At 38.1% G+C, this 18,507-nt stretch overlaps 1 long non-coding RNA gene across 3 annotated transcripts; it reads right to left on the bottom strand.

Annotated features, from left to right (window-relative positions):
- Positions 1 to 10,150: 10,150 nt before the first annotated feature.
- Positions 10,151 to 12,691, bottom strand: LOC105356257. 3 transcript variants are annotated; one of them, XR_002875189.1, is made up of 6 exons: positions 12,511 to 12,691; positions 12,312 to 12,406; positions 11,542 to 11,595; positions 11,166 to 11,323; positions 10,995 to 11,087; positions 10,151 to 10,590 (listed from the first exon to the last, which is right to left on the bottom strand). It is a non-coding gene; the product is annotated as an uncharacterized LOC105356257 (long non-coding RNA). The 3 variants fall into 3 exon arrangements; XR_002875190.1 differs by having other exon boundaries at positions 11,166 to 11,439; positions 12,312 to 12,691; XR_002875188.1 differs by having other exon boundaries at positions 12,312 to 12,691.
- Positions 12,692 to 18,507: the final 5,816 nt, after the last annotated feature.

Raw genomic sequence — 18,507 nt, 5'->3', positions numbered from 1 at the left:
CAATTAAAATCATTTCCTGTAAAAACAAACCTCTTGGACTTGTGCCCCTTTTGAACTAACCGATTCATTTGTATTATTATGTTTTTAGTCCACTTTCTGGCAATGTTTGTCTCTTTCTGTCACTTTTCAGGATATTTCTCCAACATTCATTAATGTTTAAAATCACCTTTCAAGCTTTCCTCAATCAATAATGGGTCTGCGCTTTTAGTGTACAAAGGAGTCCATGGCTAATTTACCGACTTCAGGGCGCACGTTTGCGACCGCACAAGTGCAAATCATCAACTTCTGCTTCCATGCTCGACAGTGTGTATATTTGTGCACATTTTCCGTGTTTGGTTTTTGCCAGATGTGACCATCTTGGTCAGACATGTCACTGTGGTCCTCACTGAAATTGTTCTGCATGTTTAAAACACGGCAAACATCCGACATGTTATGGCTTAGAGAAAAGGCAATAGTGAAACACACAAGTGCAAATGACATATTTGTTTATGAAAGTGACTGAATGTTACATTTGACATGAAACCAGGGAGACTTACATTCACAAACTTTAAGGACGTGCTTATTTTACTTCGATGCCTCCCCTTTTACCTTATTTACATCAGACAAAGTAATTTCAATGTGTCCATGTTATGTGTGGCTGTTTGTTTGAGGCTGTGTTTACAAGTAGACTGATTAAGAAGCAGATGATTTTTTAAACTCCTGTGATTTCACCTTTCTAGAATCTTTGTTTCTTGTCATGAAATTTTTTGTTACATTTTTTTTTCCATCGGCAAAATATGTTATTTATCCATGTATAAAAAGTTTTACAGGATAATTTAATTGAGCCTTAGCAGATGTTTGCATGTGAAAAAAAACAACAACATCTAACACACAAAGAAGAAAATAATTGAAAAAGAAAAATAGATGTGTCTTAGGAGTTTTCCATTCTTTTATGTATTTGGTGGAGTGAAGAAGAATTCTTACAAACAGAAAAAAAAAACAATAAAACAAATCTCTAATCTTTTTAGAAATGGTCCCAAATGCTTCCGGTTTCTGTGTTACTCATATTTTTAATTTACTTTTTTTATTGCTCAAAGAAGGATTTGTTTTAGCTAAAATAGTACCGTACTTGGTTTCCTTTTGTTATACATAAATCATGGAGATTTGTCATTTATTCACATCATCTTCATTTAAAGTTTCTTTTAATTAGGGGATAGCAAGACATGAGTGTTTTCTACTAGAGAAGCAACCCGTGGATGTGTGAAGAATGTGGAGTTGGGTTTTGCCTTCAACTGGACAGAAACGGCTTCAAAAAAATCAAATCATCCAGAGAAACTAAACTTCTTGAGCTGGTTTTTTAAATTTAAAGGTAATTTCTTTGTCATTTTAAAACCTAAGTATCAGTTCATGTCGAGTTTTTATTAGGAAAAGCTCGTTGAAAATCTGTTTTTTGTTGATATTTCACAAAATAACAATAACATTTTTTGAGTGAGGTTTGATATTGAACTTATTCTGGAAAAAAGGGACAAAAGATTTCACTCATTCAACATATTTTGAGAGGTTATGTTATGCGATGCACTCTGGTAAGGAGGAGGGTAGATATGATGGGGTGGTGCAGTGATTTCCCCTCTTTAAGTGGTGAGCACTGTACACATTGTTTATGCTTCGTATATTATATGCCATTTTGCCTTTATGTGATTCAACTGTGATGAAGCAAACAGGGAAAACCAAAAAAGGTCCAGGCGGACTGTTACCATTGTGGAGGTTAAAAGGTTAAACAGCAGTCAGAACTGCATCTAAAACCGTTTATTCAAGCTTCTGAATTCAAAACTGTTCATTTTGTGTGTGTTTTTAGCCACCAACTTTGCATTAACAAGTCTGAATTAATATTCAAAAAATGCTTAATTTGCTTTGAAATATGCAAATATCAAACTGCAAAAAAGCTAAAATGGGTTTAAATGAAAAATATTGAACTTGAACGCTAAAACTTTTGTGGTTCAGTCTTTTATAACACCCTTTAAGAGTCCCCCACCAAGATTCTTCGAATTTATTCTAAAATCACAAGGAGTGATAATAGAGCACAAAAGAGAAATGTGGCTTGATTCACTCTTTTGTCCTTTTAGTTCAATTTGACCATTAAATTCAGCCGTTACACAATGGCTTAAAAGCCTTCACGGGTTTCCGAGCGACAATTATTGCCATCTGTTTATTTAAAAGCTTCGCTCCCCATCAGCATTCTGAACATTTTATACAGTATTCCAGTAAAACATAAAAAGGAGCCATATTGAACCCAAAGCTGTTATTTCAGTCACTATTTTCTAATTAAAGTGCTCCAAAGACTAATTCCCTGATCGTTTTGACACACGCATCTTTCCTATTGTTTAAAACCCAGATAAACATGTTTAGCAAATATTACTTTTTCTGAGTTTAAACGAGTTTGGCAGTAAGAGATAATTACTAAAGCTTTTTTATTCTCCACATGAAACACATCTTTAGTGGCTATTAGTTGGAAAGAAATGAATAAACAATTTGCCTGATAAAAATTTGAGCTCTTAGGGTGTCACAGCAGGTGGAGACACATTTATTTCAAAAGTGCTCTAATGAAAACACAATTTATATCTATTTAAAATAAATATATATAAACACAAACTCTCCATAAGGTTTTCACATGAAAAAAACTGCAATCAAATATATAGAGTACCAAAAGAGTGTAAACTTGGAAAGATGCTGGCACAGTCAGGCTGTAGTTGCTAGCCTTAAAGCTAATCCAGCCCTCGTGGCACTAAGCCCTCAAAAAACTTTGGAACAAACCACAAGGCAAATCGATTAGTGTTAACCTCGGGCTTAAGAGCCTGTGTTGGGAGATTTCAGCTCTTACAGTTTAACTGCCCTCCAGTGTTCATAGGATTTCACATGGAAGTTCTCCTTGTTATTTTTCTTAATTAATGCAAGAAGGTGGGCGAACTTTTTAACCGCAGCCAGAAGAGAAAACTTTACAGATATAAAGTTGCAGGCAGTCTGCACTCTTGGTACTCTGAGATGTTGAGTCAAACTTTAAACTGTGAAGTCAAAAACGTTTTTGTTGAGTACTTTCATTTGGGACATAAAGTGGGGTTTCTACTGTCTTTATGGTTTTCCTGTTTTCTCTGGCTCCTCTGATTGAATTCAGTCAAAAATAGGTTTATGTTTAGTGATCCTATTAATTACTGTTCCGCTTGTCATCTTGTGATATTTAAAAATTCTCAGTATTTTCACAAAAAACCTAAAGTTGTGCAATTATCACCAGAAAAACACATTGTGATGTAGAATATTCACTATTCACTATTTTCCATTTCATTCCGTGTCAAACTTACTTTATAATTATTATTTTTTTGATAAATTCTTTGGAAAACACTTTTAAAGTTGAATAGATGGAATAAAACGTGAGCTCTTCCTTTACTTTGGTCTTTTTTTAGCTTCACCATCTCACCTTTTGTCTAAGAAGTTATGATTCTTTCCTTTCACCCATTTCCTGAACCTTCTTCTTCCTAATCAGGGTCCCAGGGGTCTGCTGGAGCCAATCCTAGCTGTCTATGGGCGGAGATGGGTACATGTTGGACAGGTTGCCAGTTCCACTTGACCAATTTTCTGAAATTCTTAAAGATACACAATATAGTTTGACACATTATTGAACATGTTCGGCTATTTCCTCTTTGTTTAGGGACAAAAGAAAACAGAGCAAAAACCTTTCGTGGCCAAACTAATAACATTCTTTTGAGATAACAAGAAGGGACTTTAGGTTATATGAGCTTATGGCAGACTGCCTTAATCGATTTAATAATGTAACGGAAAATTTTGTCTTTACTTTATTCTTTCTTTTGTTGTAAAAAAAAAACACTTTCACAAGTCAAGGGGCTTTTTTTTCTTTTCTTTTAGTTTACTTTTTTTTTTTTTTTTTTTAGCAAATAACAGGTCAGTGTTAACCTTGTTAAAAAAAGTTTAACAAAGATAGACAATTACATAATAGATCAAACCATTGGTACTAAAAACAAAAACTTGCAAAAGTCCCTGAAATTACAAAAAAGTTAACACAAATGACAAAGATATTAAAATATGCAAATGAAATCCAAGATTTCTTTTTATTTGTTAATAAAAAGATTATTTTTTGAAAAACAAGTGAGGGACAACAATTATGTTGCCCCAAAACGGAAAACATTGTTATCTCTTCAGCTGTTTGGTAACATGATGTGTCCCAGACTGAACATGGAACACAGGGAAGACCAACATGAAAATGACAGAGAAAGGCTGTAAGACCATCTCCAAGCAGTTTGATCTTTCTGTGACCACAGCTGCACACATTATTTAGACCTTCAAGGTCCACAGGACTGTAAAAAAGCCTCCCTGGATCTGCAGGAGGAAACTTGATGAAAAACTGCAGACTCTGTAACAAAAAGACCCAAGAAAAATCTCAAAAAAAACCCCATCAAAGGTGAACTCCATCAAGGGACTTTGCTTTTTTTTTTTTTTTTTTTTTGACCAAAGTGGACTTCTTGGGAGGTTAGCATGCAGGATGGCACAACTAAATAATATTATTACAACAGACTTGAATATTGAGAAAAGACAACTGAAGGGAGCTCAATTATGGTCTGGGCTGCTTTGCCATATCTGGGGCGGGGTTTACAACAACAACAAAAAAAAAACTTTCCAGGTTTAATAAAATCTTTAGACTATCAAGGCATTTTATGTCACCTAACTTCAAGACATTTGGTCTCAGCTGTAAGTCAAAGACTTTGACACAGGTTTACAACCACAAACAGAAACAACTTAAAAACACTAAGAATGGCTTAAAGGAAATCACGAGAACTTCAAATCTGTGGAAACATCTGTGGAGGAAAACCACCTGAAGAAGATACTCAAGAAATCTGAGACAATTGGAGAAGTTTGTGAGAAGTCGACTGCAAAAATACCCACTGACAGGCGCAGAAGTCTCACTGTTCAAAAACTTGTTTAGTTGTTGACTCAAAAAGGTTGATAGACAAATTAATGAACACATAGATTCATAATTTTTTTTTAACTTCAAGTTGTGTATATGATTCTGTTGAAACAATTCAAAACTAAAGTCTTTTTTTTTTACTCATCTTCAGTAAGTTTTAAAGGATTTCAGTGACCAATGCAGGTTCTTCTTTTGTGTACAGAGTGGTACTAACCATTCAGTCCATGTGTGAGGTTAGGAATGTTCAGTCACGTGGAATCAACTGAATTAAAAAATAGATGGACCTTGAGAAAGTTTGGAGAAGTATGTCTCAAAAACACTTCAGTAGATTACAAAAGCGTTTCTACTCCTTGGAAGGAAAAAAAAAGAAAATGAATGTTTGAAGTTTCAAAAAGTTTGAACAGAAATATGTCTCATCAAGTGCTTTAACGAAATTTTGAATTACATGAGAGTTGTAAAGGACTTTCTTTTTTCTGTCTGCAAAATAAACTGCAGGACAAGAATTTCAGAGTGAAGTTCTGAAGAATAAATGGAAGAGACTCTTGAAGCCACGGCATTTTGTCTAGATAATGCTGAAGAATTTAAAATATATTCAATATACTTCTTTGAAAAGAGACATAAAAGAAATAAATCTGTAGTAACTAAGTAAACCGGACGTTTCAAATGACTAACTAAATTTGTTGGCTTTGATTTTAGCTAAATTTGAGAACATGATTTTTTTCTAAAAAGACCCATACCAATGAAAATATGTTTTTGTTTTTTTAAGGATGCTTTTGTGGCATTTATTGATGGTAGGAATATAAAGAAAATTAAGCTTAAAATTGCGTTTTGGGGTACATCTTTATTCAAACTGTTGTAAATCAGGAGAACACACAAACATTTTTTTGTTGGACAAGGATTGCTTTTGTAGAAAACACACTGGGAGGGCCACAAGCTCCCTGCTCCACTCTATTCTGATTCCAATCATTAAACATGGCTGCAAATCCAAATCACCTGCTACAATACGTCCTTTTTAGCTAATTTAATATACAAGATCAGGACCTCATGTCATATTTCTAACTGTCTGGGCTTTTCTTAGCGTCTAACCTTTTATTAGGGCTATTACATGGTGATAAATGAACCACCAAACTTCTGTGCTGTCTACTGATTTAAACATGTTGCATTCATTAGGTTTGCTTTAGTCTGACTGATTGAAATGCAGGTTTAGATAAACAGCACAGTTTGAGGAGCAGGTCAGCAAAGCAGCATTCATGCAGGAGTCATGAAGTGTGGTTGATCCACATGTCATCCTGAAGTCCATTTCCTGGTTTGGAAAATAGCAAATAGCATGAAAGAAGCCTCCATCCAAAAGCAACAAAAAAGCCTAATTTTAAAAAAAAAATAGTAAGGACCACAGTGCAAGGCAAGTAAAAACTGCTATTAAATGTCTGTTGAAAATGTATCTGTTTTTGGTAACTTTTGGAAATTTTCCCTTCCCCTTAATTCATGGCAACATCCAGTTTCTTTTTTGGCAAAAGTATTTATATAAACGCTGATAATGACTTCTCATAAATAATCAGGGGGCCCCGCAACATGTTTTCCACAATACCTACACCATCCAATTATCTACAGATGTTAGCTTGACAGACTCCTTGTTCACCACATCTGTTTGTTGGTGGGAGATCTCATTACAACGTGCCTGTTTTAAGGCCCACCATCAAGCACTGCTTGGCACATTTTACTGCAGCATGTTGAGCGCTTACAGCAAACATTTGTGACTGCCGTAAAAGTCTGCATGTTAGACTTGACAAATTCCGACAGTCAGTAAAATTCTCATGTTTCCACGTCAACATTTCCTTTGTCGTCTCATTATATGGTAGTAAAAGTAAATGCATTGACATCAATGAAAAACAATTTGTAGAAAAAAAAGTAATTTTATACTGGTAGTGGCTTTAAAAAAACTGAAAAATGTGACTTTAAAAATATTTAAACAATGTGACTAAAAAATAGATAAATCAATGTCTGAATAAATAAAATCAAAAGTCATAGGGAAGGGCCACATTTTTTATGAGTACCAGTCTCTCGTATATACAGTAAATTATAATTTTAACCACTTTCTTCCTGCATGTTACACGAGTTATTTTGGCCAAAACATTATAGTTAAAGACAAGCCCGGGTACTTTTGCAACAGAATTATTTATGATTCCATAGATTAGGGTAGTAGATACAAATAAAAGCAACTCTTTCCACAAAGAAGTTTCCAAATAAAGAATTCTCTACTTCCTGAACAGAGGATGGGTGGCTTATCTTCCATGAACAATGCTCAAATATAGGACTTGGTGAAAATGGTGGAAAAATATGAGGGGGAAAAAGCACACCTAAATTACAAAATCTGCAAAGTAGACATTTCCCACAGACAAGGACACAGTAGGAGCGTGTGTGTGAAACCTCTTTTATTTCATTACACCATCAGGACATGCGGTGTCAAGCGGAGGTCTCACGCTGATAATATAATTGGCTCCTTGTATGGTGGAAGCAAAAGCGTGACATGGTACTCCCAGCAAGAAAGATGAGGGAAAAGGAGTTAAAAAAAAAGTCTTGTTGACGAGCACACTTCTACAGGTTTGTGACAAGTTAGCAAGTAATTGTTTTGTGTTGACAATAAAAAACGAAGGCAGGGAGTAAGACGGCAGATTTAACTCATCAAACAGTTCCATTCAGCAGCACAAACAGGGCCTTGGAGATGCCATCCTGCATTTTACCTTCTCATTCCGGACACTCAGGCTCCTCGCTGAGGTGTCAGATCATAAATAACACTTGAAATGGTGGTGTGTGATGGATTTACATACTCGCTTTGCAAACAGTGCCCTCCATTAGGATCTTGTAGGCATGGCAGCGGTGAAAACATGACCTTTAAAAGCTGCTTTGTTGAGCAATCCATTCTTGCACACACTGCAGTACCCCAGCCTTCGTGTCCCCTGTAGAATTAAGTTGATTGAGCATAGCCTAAATTGGATCAACCACATCTTGCATGCTGGAGCCCATGGCCGGTTAAATCAGCTGTAATGTGATGCAACCAAAAAAAAAAACACTTGGCAATTTAGAAACTTTCCAATCCAATGCCTTTGAGATTCATAACCCCCTGGGTCCTGGAGTGGCTGCTGTCACACTGAGTTGATCATTAAGCATGCAAACTATCTGTTATTCTGTCTACTAAAACCAAGAGGTTAAAGATTCGGGTATTAAATCACGACTTGTTTATTTTAAGGATCAATTTATAAGATTTGTACAATTAAAAATTATCTGTTCCTTTTTTGTGCAGTTTAAGAAACTGCTGATCTAATTTTTGTTTGATGGGGAGGTATAGATGGACAGCAGCGGGTTATCAAAAGCTCTCAGCCTAACAGCCCTCAAGAGTAACATTAAATGAAAGAGGCAAATTTACAGCTTTTGCGTTGCGGCACTAGCATCTGTCTGCGCCAATAAAAAAAAAAGCCTCTTACCCTATGTGAATGTAAGTGCTGTCGGAGCTATTAGTATCACTTAGATCTCTGTGGAGAAGGCCATTTGAGGCAAAATGAAGCTCAAATCAGCTCTGCAAAACAAAACTGATGTGAAATATGAAGATTTATTGCTGTTCCTCAACATTAGCCCCTCCCTTCCTTCCCCTCCTTCCTGTGGCTTTTTTGTTACTTTCTCCCACCTCGGCTTCTCCTCTCCCAAGTGAGCTTCTGCGCGCCGTGCGACGGGCCCGGGTTGGACTGGCGTGCTGCACAGCTGGGGGCTAATGCAGAGAGGGATGGCTGATGATGCAGCATGCAGATGGAGATGAGCCATGGGAGATTAATCCCACAGCACAGTCAGAGTACTCCTGAGATTTTAATTATCCCCAGAAAAAAAGGAGAAAAAGCAAGAAAATAAGTGGAAAGAAATCTGTGTCACATTAAGAATTTATATTCAGCAAGAGAGTAAAAATAGGTTTCAGTATGATTACTGTTATTTTAGCTGAGAGGCTGTCATTTACCTGAAACTTCTGTCGAACCTGTCCTCCCTGTGTTGGCTGACTGCTGAAAAGGAGGTGCAATTGTGGCATTCAGTTTGTCAGTTGGGGACACTATCGTTATCCAAAAAAGGACCCCTGAGAAAGCCTTTTAATGGCTGCACATGTTTATCCTTTTATTTTTCCAACGCAGGAGCCTTTAGTTTCTGCTCACACACTGATGAAGACTAAAACCAAATTCAATAGAAGATTTACTGCTGATCACTGTGCTTCCTTTGTGGGAATCATTAGGTGTGGGAGAAGGAAGATTGTTCAGGTCACTAGCTGCTAACTGTTTCAGTCAGTTACTCTTAGGCTTTCCTTGTTTTCATAAAAGCAAATCCAAAGAAGAACTATTTTTATTCCTGTAATCTGAAATATTGGAAAACGTGTAGTTTACACGCAGAGTGGCATTGTATGGTCTGCAGGCACGACCAGTCCCTACCCTTTATGCCCCCTTTTGACCCGCCCTCACTGGCTGAGCTGCTACATCACGCCCCTCACTCTCCCCTTCTGCCCCTGCCGCCCTGGTCAGAGCTGCACGTGACAAATTCACAAAGAAAATACTTTGAAATAGTTTCTTTTGTGTGGGTCTTATCTCCATAGCAACCATTTCCTTTTTTTGTCGCCTGGGGGTGATGAACAGGTCTATGCAATTTTAGAAGAATTGCCAAAAGTAAACTTTTGTATTTCCTTGGCAACTGAGGTTTTTTGTTGACCACTCTGACATTATTGATATAGTCATTTTATGATATACTGTTTCCATCTGCATGAGCAAATCTTGTATTGCATTTTCACAATACACTGAAAAAAATATAACAGTGGTTTAACTTAAAAAAATTGAAGTAATCTGTCACACCTAATATATTTGCATTGTATCAATGTAAATGAATAATTTAGCCTAACCTATTTTTTTTAATTTCGGTTAAACTGATTCTGAGAGGTGAAGAAAAGCAATTATTTTGAGTTTCTATAAATCAAAATAAATAAGTTCTGCTTTTTACTCAATGGAAATTTTCTACTTTATCTAACCTGAAAAAAACGACTTGATATAATCCATTTTTTAATCTTTGAGCAATTTACTTTTTAAAGTTGTCTCAGATAAAAATGTCAGGTTCATAATCTAACTGAATTAAGCTTTAGAATTATATATCGATGTACACAGACTCAGAACACATTTCTTCATGTAAACAATATTTATTGTTCCATGAACATATCCACATCCAAATTTACAAACATGACATCTTTAAGATGTATAAACATCAAAACTGTTTCCCAATACCAATACACTTAAGTGAGGGAAAAAAAACATTAATTGACACCAACTTAAGCTGGCTGTTCAGTCTGAAAACTTTTGGCGACACTTTTTCCCACCAAGCTCCATGAGGACTTTTTGAATGAATTCAAAAGTGTACTGCAGATTTTTGGGAAATTTTAGGTTGAGTGAATATGTCAGTTCCAAGAACATGAGAAAAGCGGTTGAAATATAGGGCACTTCATTCAGAACCTGTTTTCCATCCATCACTATCTTGATGTCTGTTGGTGGACGGAGAAGATCCTCTCTCCCAGTGAAAAAGATCGCCATGGTTTCAATCTGCGGAGCATCACTGTCCAGACCGTTCTGCAGACATAAAAAAAATTAACATATGACAACTGGCGCGTTGCTCTAAAAGGTATAATTTTGTTTTAGTTAAATAAATAAGCCTCAATGTGTATGCTCACTTTGCTTTATCAATGTTTCGGGATTAGATACATATGCCTGTGACCCCATAACATATTTTTTACTGTTAACTGTTAAGCAAAAGTTGTATTCAAAGCAAAGAAAATTTAAAACAGAAATGTCAAATGCAAACTAAATGTTGTATTCATTTTTTTTTGGCAAAGTTGTGCACAAAGTCTTAGTATTTGTGCACAACTTTATCTTTATGAATATGTTTCTTGTTGGCAGTGATCCTAACCCATACAGTGCCATGTTCCATTTCCTACATCATAAGAGTGTCATAGTTTAGAGGTGGATAACCTTACCTGGTGTTCTTTAATGAGGTGCTCAAAAGATTCACCCAAGTAGATCATCAGAGATTTTAGGATGGCTTCTCCTCTGATGGTAATGTCAACAATCTGAAAAGAAAGCTTGTCATTAGTTAAAAGTTCACTTAACCACACAACTACTCTATGGACCACTCATGTCATACAGACCCTTCATCCAGAACTTCTAAGATGTTGGTGGTCTGCTCTTTCACACGCCCTCCATTGCTCCTGATGACCTCTAGAAGTTTGGTGGAGTGTTTGTCCAACTGTGCAAAAAACTTTGCCTCCAAAGTAATTGTTGTAACTCTCAAGAAGTCTGCATTTATCTGAAAATGAAATCAGAGAACATGGATGATGATGGTCCAGTTTGTAATGTTTTAGGAGTTCAGATCGTCTTGAATAAGTATGGGCACAGTCTTTAAATTTCCACGTCGATGAGTAACTGCGGAAAACAAACAGGTGTTTAGGGTGTAGGGAGAGCAATGTTATGATTGGGCCTTCATCACAATTGCATAGGTTGTACAAAACAAAAAAAAAAAATTACCAAAAGTTAGTCAAAGGCTTCCAGACAGGATGCAGAGCAGAAACCGAAGAGTGTCTTTATGAAAAATAAATAAAAATAGTCATTACAGATGATTACAGACAGTGAAAATCTCAATGATCATACACGATAATGACAGCCACACAGCTTGGAGTCATTCTCTCTGATTATTTTTATTTTTTGAATGTTGACAACAGGGAAAAACTGGGAAGTGTCACAAGCTCCTGCAGCCGCTTTTGACATTAAAAATGTGTCTGTGTTGAGTGTTAAGGATCCTGCTGCCGTATCCCATAAACTCTTTTTTTGTTCAATCATTATAAAAAATTTAATAGGTTTATTATTATTAACCTCCGACGACATACTTTGTCAAGTGACGTAATATTCACGCATGCGTGAACGGTCGGTTCGGGGAGAGCAGTTGTCCCTGTTAAATTCAAATATCCGGTGTAACATAACGTAACACGGTGCATAGGTGTTTTCCTGTAGTAAATAACATTCGACAGCAAATACACCACAAACAGCGTTTGATAGCAGTGTTGCATCGATTTGTACTCCCTATTAAAGTAAATTCACCAGTCGCAAAAAATATATGGCATGAGAGCCTCACTGTTAGTGCTAAATGTTAGCTTAACTGCACAGCAGCTAAAGTTGAATTTGCAGCAGAAAGTGTAAAAGCTTAAAATTCTTGGGGAAAACTCAAACCAATGCAAGCTTCGAAAACTGCCGACTGTATTTAAATAAGTGCTTTTGTCTTATTAGAGGTAATAACTTACCTTTAAGCTGCTGCTGTCGGTCTCCGGGCGGCGGTTAGTTCCTCCTTTCCAAACAAACTTACTGCTGCTGGGGGTTGAGGACCGACTAACGTCGTCTGAAAATTGTGTCCAGGCAGTGAAGGAAATCCTCATTTAAATGTACAAGGAGAAAACGACTGAACTAATTAATATACAATAATTTTTGTTGATGTTGTTTTACCTTACTTGTCGAGTTGTCGCTCTGAGAAGCAGTTCAGATTATGGCAGAAATACGGCCCGCCAAATTTGCATTTCATTTAGTGCGCATGCGCACATCAAACTCAACCTAATAATTGTGCTTTCACAAAACGAAAAAATTTTACTTTTGTACCCTGTTATCATTTACATTAAAGTAAAGTAAAAAAAAAAAACAAAGACACATTGCATAACTTATAAAAATTGAGTTCAAGAGAGTAAATTAAAATTTTTATATTAATGCAATGAGTAGAAATGCATCAAACTGATGACAGCAATGGTTTACTTTTTTCAGTGTATTCAAGTATGTGTGAGGAACAGGGGAAACGCCTCCTTTCTGAGCTCGCCATTCTAATGATGTTAAAAATCAACAACTTCTAATTCCTGCATTTTTTTCCCAAATAACTTCCTAATGATGCTCGAGGAGTTATGAGGCAATAGACTGAAATCCCTAGGAGGAGTTTAAACTTATAAAAGGTACCAAACGTGATGTATTTTGGTAAATCAATATGACAGTCACTTCCTGAGGTCAAAGGTCAACAAAACTTTGGTTGTGTAGTTAAGCTTGTGAAACGTTCTTTTTTTTCCCCATGCTGTGCAAAAATGTGAAAGTGACCAAATTTCACACTTTGCCACAAAATGGCAACCAGGCTGTAGGTCCTGTGCCCATCCCATAATAGTTGAAGAACTTCCTTTGGATATCCCAAACACATTTGTTTGGGATTTTCTTTTTTTTGAGGCCCACAATTGGCCCTAATAATTTTTAAATGGTTTCACCTGCTGTGATGTCAGTTTTTTTTAGGTGTGGGGGTTATTTTCCTGTCTTAAACATTCATTTTTACTGGATACTAGGGTTGTGCACATTTTGGTGAGTTTTTGAGTATGTGGAGGGGGCAATCTAGTCCTTGCTGTCCTGGACTGCTGTGGGACAGAATTACAGCCTGATCTTTGTGAAACCATTTGAACCACATTTGGTTGTATCCTTGCTGTCAATTTCCAATAATAATTATCTGTGTTGTGTTAATAAAGCATCAAAATTTGGTCAATATGTATCGGATACATGCCTCATTGTACAGTTTGTGGCTGAACTGCTGAGCAGCCTTCTGCATGATTTATTCTAAAGTGCAATAATGGCAATAATGCTGTAATGGACTGGAGACAAATAGACAAATAATGAGACAGAGAAATCAATAAATAAGAAACGGCCGTGAAATGAGTGCATAAGCCCACAATTAGGGACACACACTCACAGACAAAAACACACACACAAGCAGGTCTAAGAAAAAATCAGGAGGGGAAGCTGGAGCTCTGTGATCCTCTCAGTGATTCATGAAGTTCCACATCTCTGCCTAATAGTGGGCCATCATCAGTCCACACAAAGAGAAGGATGAGACATGAAGAGCAGTTCAAAAGAACCCAGTGAACAGTCATCCTCCTCATCCTCCTCAACAAAGGAGATGGTGTTGACTCATGTGCATTTGCAGACTAGGGAAACTTTCCTGGAATGCTACAGCTAAGACAAATAAAGCTGATTTTAAACCTCCACTCAAGATTTTTCTCACGCAGTATTGGAATTCTACACTTTATAAAATCCAAATACACAGCAGACTGTTATTTCAGTACAAACTTTAAATTAAAATGAACTTTTTAAACGAATAGAAATGTGACTTAACTTGACAATGCAACAATTTTTTTTGCTTAAAGACCCACACCAGTGAAAACTGTGTTTTTAAAATGTTCTAATAGCATTTTTATCATGATAGTGCACACCTATATAAAAAAAAGATTTAAACTGTGTTTTCAAGTATTTTTTATATCAAATCGTAGTGCAGGAGCAGATGATTCATGTTGATAATGGGTTGAAAAGTTACGGTATAGTGGAAGGAATGTAAAAAGTGGAACTAATGCTCTGTTGTAAAAAGGTTAAAAGTTTAACAAATCTGAGCACTTTTGTTAATATAAAATTTGAAAGGAATACAACAATTACAGTTTTTTGCCCCATTTCAAGCTCATTTTGCACAATAGAAATTTATTTCTTACTGGAGACCGTAACCGTTTCCATTTCTTCTCATTAAAAAGTTTGAAAAAAAGGTGCTACAATTATTAAAACTTGTGGGATTTCCGCTTCTGGCTAATGATGCCTGGGTACCATCTTGTCTGGGGCCAGGTCCCCCTCCCCTGCTCCCCTCCACATATATTCATGTAGGCCTTTGTTTTCCTTGTCCGAGCTGGAATCTGGCTCAAACTGTCCAGCTGGATAGCTAAAATATTGCTCGCCATGTTAGGTTGGGGGTGAGAAAGGGCTGTAGGCTAGCGGGAGAGACGGTAAACAGATGGGTGATGGGAAGTGGGCGTGGGCTTATTCTGCACCAACGGTCACACCCACAAGTCAGAGGCAAATTTCTAATGAACCACTGCCACTCTGCAGAAACTGTGTCCAACAAGACATGGGTTTCTGATTGAGCCTAAAAAAAGGCAGAATTATAATTTAAAGACCACTGGGAATGCTTTTACAATTGATCAAAAGATGATTGAAGTGGGTCTTTGAAAGAGGCGAGGGAAACAGACAAGAAAAGGCCAAACATTTTTCAGGAAAGAGTGCTTGTTTGCATAAAGAAATATTTGAGCAAAGCAGCAGGAAGCCCATCTTTGTCCATGCTGCCTTGCAGATCCTAAATGTAAAGCAGCGCCCATTAATTTGACTGGATGGGTGCGATAAAAGTGCAGAGGATTCTGGCTGTTTAACATGAAGCTCCAGAATTTAAATTGGCTGAGGGGATGGGATCAAGAGCGGCCGGATTGGCTGGAGTGATAAGGTGAAGAACCACTAGGTTGGTTGGAATGAAGAGTCTGCAGTTCAGACTGGCAGAGGTGATAGAGTGAGGTGCTTTATGTGATGGGGTGGGGGGATATGTTACCTGCCCCAGCTCCGTTCTCCGCAGGGAAAAACCATTACTGTGATCAATCTGTCCTTGGTATCGGCTCCCTTGTTTTTCCGTCTCCTGAGGAAGGGTTCTGATAGGTCGGCAGGTGGTAAACAAAGACGTGCTTGTTGCTTGAACATTGCCCCCCCCCCCCTTGAGAGATGCTGCTTAGCACAAGTTTGCCATGAAAACAGCAGTGGGACTATTGGAACATCTGTACTTCATCTTAATAGACAGCAGTGCTGTCATGATTATAATAATTACCCTCTCCATCATTACATTCAAACTTTCCTTCAGCTCATTTTATAGTGTCACAGTTGAAACAGATTGTTTTGGCCTAATCTCCTTATAATGTGGTGTTCTGTCCATTGCATGAAAAATGCTCACACTTTTTCTTAAACACAGCTCGGCCTGGGATTCAAATAAAAAAAAAATCCTGTATAGATAACAATTGAATGCTGAACAGCGCACCAGCAGGAAGAATGCTTATATTGTAGCATTATAGGGAAGTAATGGCAGAATATTCTGAAAGGAGAAGGGGAACAAAGCATTCTTAGATCTGGGGCAGTCAAACTATTTCTTCCAGTAAAAGTGAATTTCTGTCAGACGTGACAAAAGAGGCGATACGATAACATCCATTCAAATGCTCAACTCAAGTGACATTTTGGAAAATTATGTCAGACGAATCACGGACTTGGATTGTGGCACCTAGCTGTAGGTCCGTTATGAAAGCACCCACTGCAACATTTTATTATTTCTCGCTCTACCTTTTTATTGGTGCTTCAATCAAAACCAATAGCATCTTTCAGAAAAGATATATCAGCACTTGGTTTTTTAGCTGTGCATTAAAGTAGTCCACATGAAGATTCACTGAGCCTTCTTGGGTTATACAACAGATAAATCCCTAATATTTTCTTGTAGCCCCCTCTGCGCACCATGATCTCCTCTCTTTGGGCCTCCATCACCACTGGCTTACCACTGAGGGATGGTGAAAGCAATCTGAACAGCTCAAAACGACCAGGGGAGATGAGTCTAAACAATGCTCCACTGCCTCTCACTCTCACTCTCAGACCCAGAGAGCTTTGGGTGTGGATAGATAACACTTTTTCATTTTACAACAGCCCCAAAGCAATTCCTTTGAACTGTCAGACGGTTCGCACACGCTCTGTACGTCGCTGTATTTGTCTCTCTTTTGCCTCTGTCTGCATTTGGATTGCTGCACCTTTGTTCGAGTTATGCTGCTGGCAGTTTTTCAGGTAGCTTTTCCCAGAGATGTGTTGGCATTGTTTTCCAAGTCTCTCTTTGCACATAAGGCTCCTCAAATTGCCATTAAAGATGGCAATGCTGAATTTTTCTTGATGCAACATGTGTCTCTTTTAACAAATGTGTTCATATGAGGTGTCTCGCTGATGCGAGCTTCTCTGCTTTGTTTTCACATTCTTTCCTCGCAGCAGGCGGACTCCAATGGGCCTCTGCTTTATTTTTCTTGGAGAAAAACACAGGTTTGCTGTTTATCTGGGCTATCAGCATCTGGCATTTATTACTCGGGGATGGAAGCACAAGCTTGGATTATTAGGATTACTGACGGATTGGAGGAAGGACAGGATTCATCGGAAGGTTAATAATATCGAGCTCTCCTCTTACCCACATAACAACAGTTAGACTGGCCTGTGGGCTTTCACTGCATTTGAAATGTCTGAGCCCACCGCTATCATTAGAAAAATTCTCGAAAGGATCTCCTTTGAAGGCACTTTGCTTCGTGTTAGGTCCTTGCAGGTCACGGGGCTTTCTTTAAGGGAAGCAGTTCCTATTGAGGCAAAAATATCTTGCCTTTTGATAAGGATATTTGCCGCTTTAACACATCATCTTGCTATTGTTGTTAAAACGTCAGTCTGTGTGTCTGCCATGCTTTGTGTGTTTGTGTAAATTGTGTGCACTGTACATGATATTCCTGAAGGCAGATATAAAAGGAATGCTAATCCACAGCGAAAGAGGAATAAACACAATCCCTAATCTCATTGATCCCCACACACAAAATCATTCAATTATTCTCCACATCTGAGTATGCACCAATGGGGGAAGAGGTAACAATCTTTTTCTCTCATTACAGAAGGCGCTCAAAAGAACGTGGTAATGAAAAGGCACACAGAAGCAGGCAGGCAGGCGGGCGGGTAGGCAGCCTCATCAACATAAAAACATGGCTGCCGCACTGATCCGGTATCACTGGAGCCAAATGTAGTTACGTTTATCAGGGGTGGATGATTCCGGATGGCAAGGTTAAAGAGAATTACTTTGCGAGGGTTCAAGGAAAAGGAGTAAGTCAAAAAGAGACAAAGAAGAGCAGAGCCCCCCCCCCTAACTGACCCAGTTTAACAGCCCAAAGCCTGCTACCTATTATCACAGAGGAAGCCTGTTTTCTCCTGCAGCTTCAGACCTGCTCTGATATGGGTCTGACAGCTACAGGCTAGCTGCTGTCTGCTCCCTGATTTAGGGGTTGTGTTTTTATTCTGTTCATTAGCTCTTTCTAAGCGGTTGGAGCGCTTGTAGGTTTGTGACATTTCAGCTAGTCACATCAAAGGCTTTGGCAGAGGGGATGCATGGAGCATGGGAGTTTGACGGCTGGAAGCCCACACACACACCCACTCACACACACACACACACACACACACGCACACACACACACACACACTCACACACACACACCCACAAAAGATGGAAGAACAAGCATTCCTGCTCCTGCACCCTCTATCTTGCCTTTAACATTTCCGCTCTAACTAAAAATAAGTGCAGTTGCACTTCTTGGACTGGCAGTGACCTTTAAGAAAAGAGGTACAAGAATAGGGACTGCCTCAAGACCCCCCCCCCTCCCCCACACCCACACCCTTTCCTCTCCTGTAAAACAAATGTTAGTTTTAGAAGTTAGTTTGATCAGACCAACATTCAGAGTGCGGGGCGTGGAATGTGGAGGAGCTAGTTTGATGTATGGCACCAGATGCCCGCTGCCAGATGTTGTACGGGCTTACATGCAGGTCTGGCATGAGGTTTTCAGGACTGGCTGT

The sequence above is a fragment of the Oryzias latipes genome, chromosome 17 (genome assembly GCF_002234675.1).
Source record: "Oryzias latipes chromosome 17, ASM223467v1".
NCBI lineage: Eukaryota > Metazoa > Chordata > Actinopteri > Beloniformes > Adrianichthyidae > Oryzias > Oryzias latipes.
The sequence above is the reverse complement of the archived record's forward strand: the minus strand, read 5'-3'. Positions and strand labels throughout refer to the sequence as shown.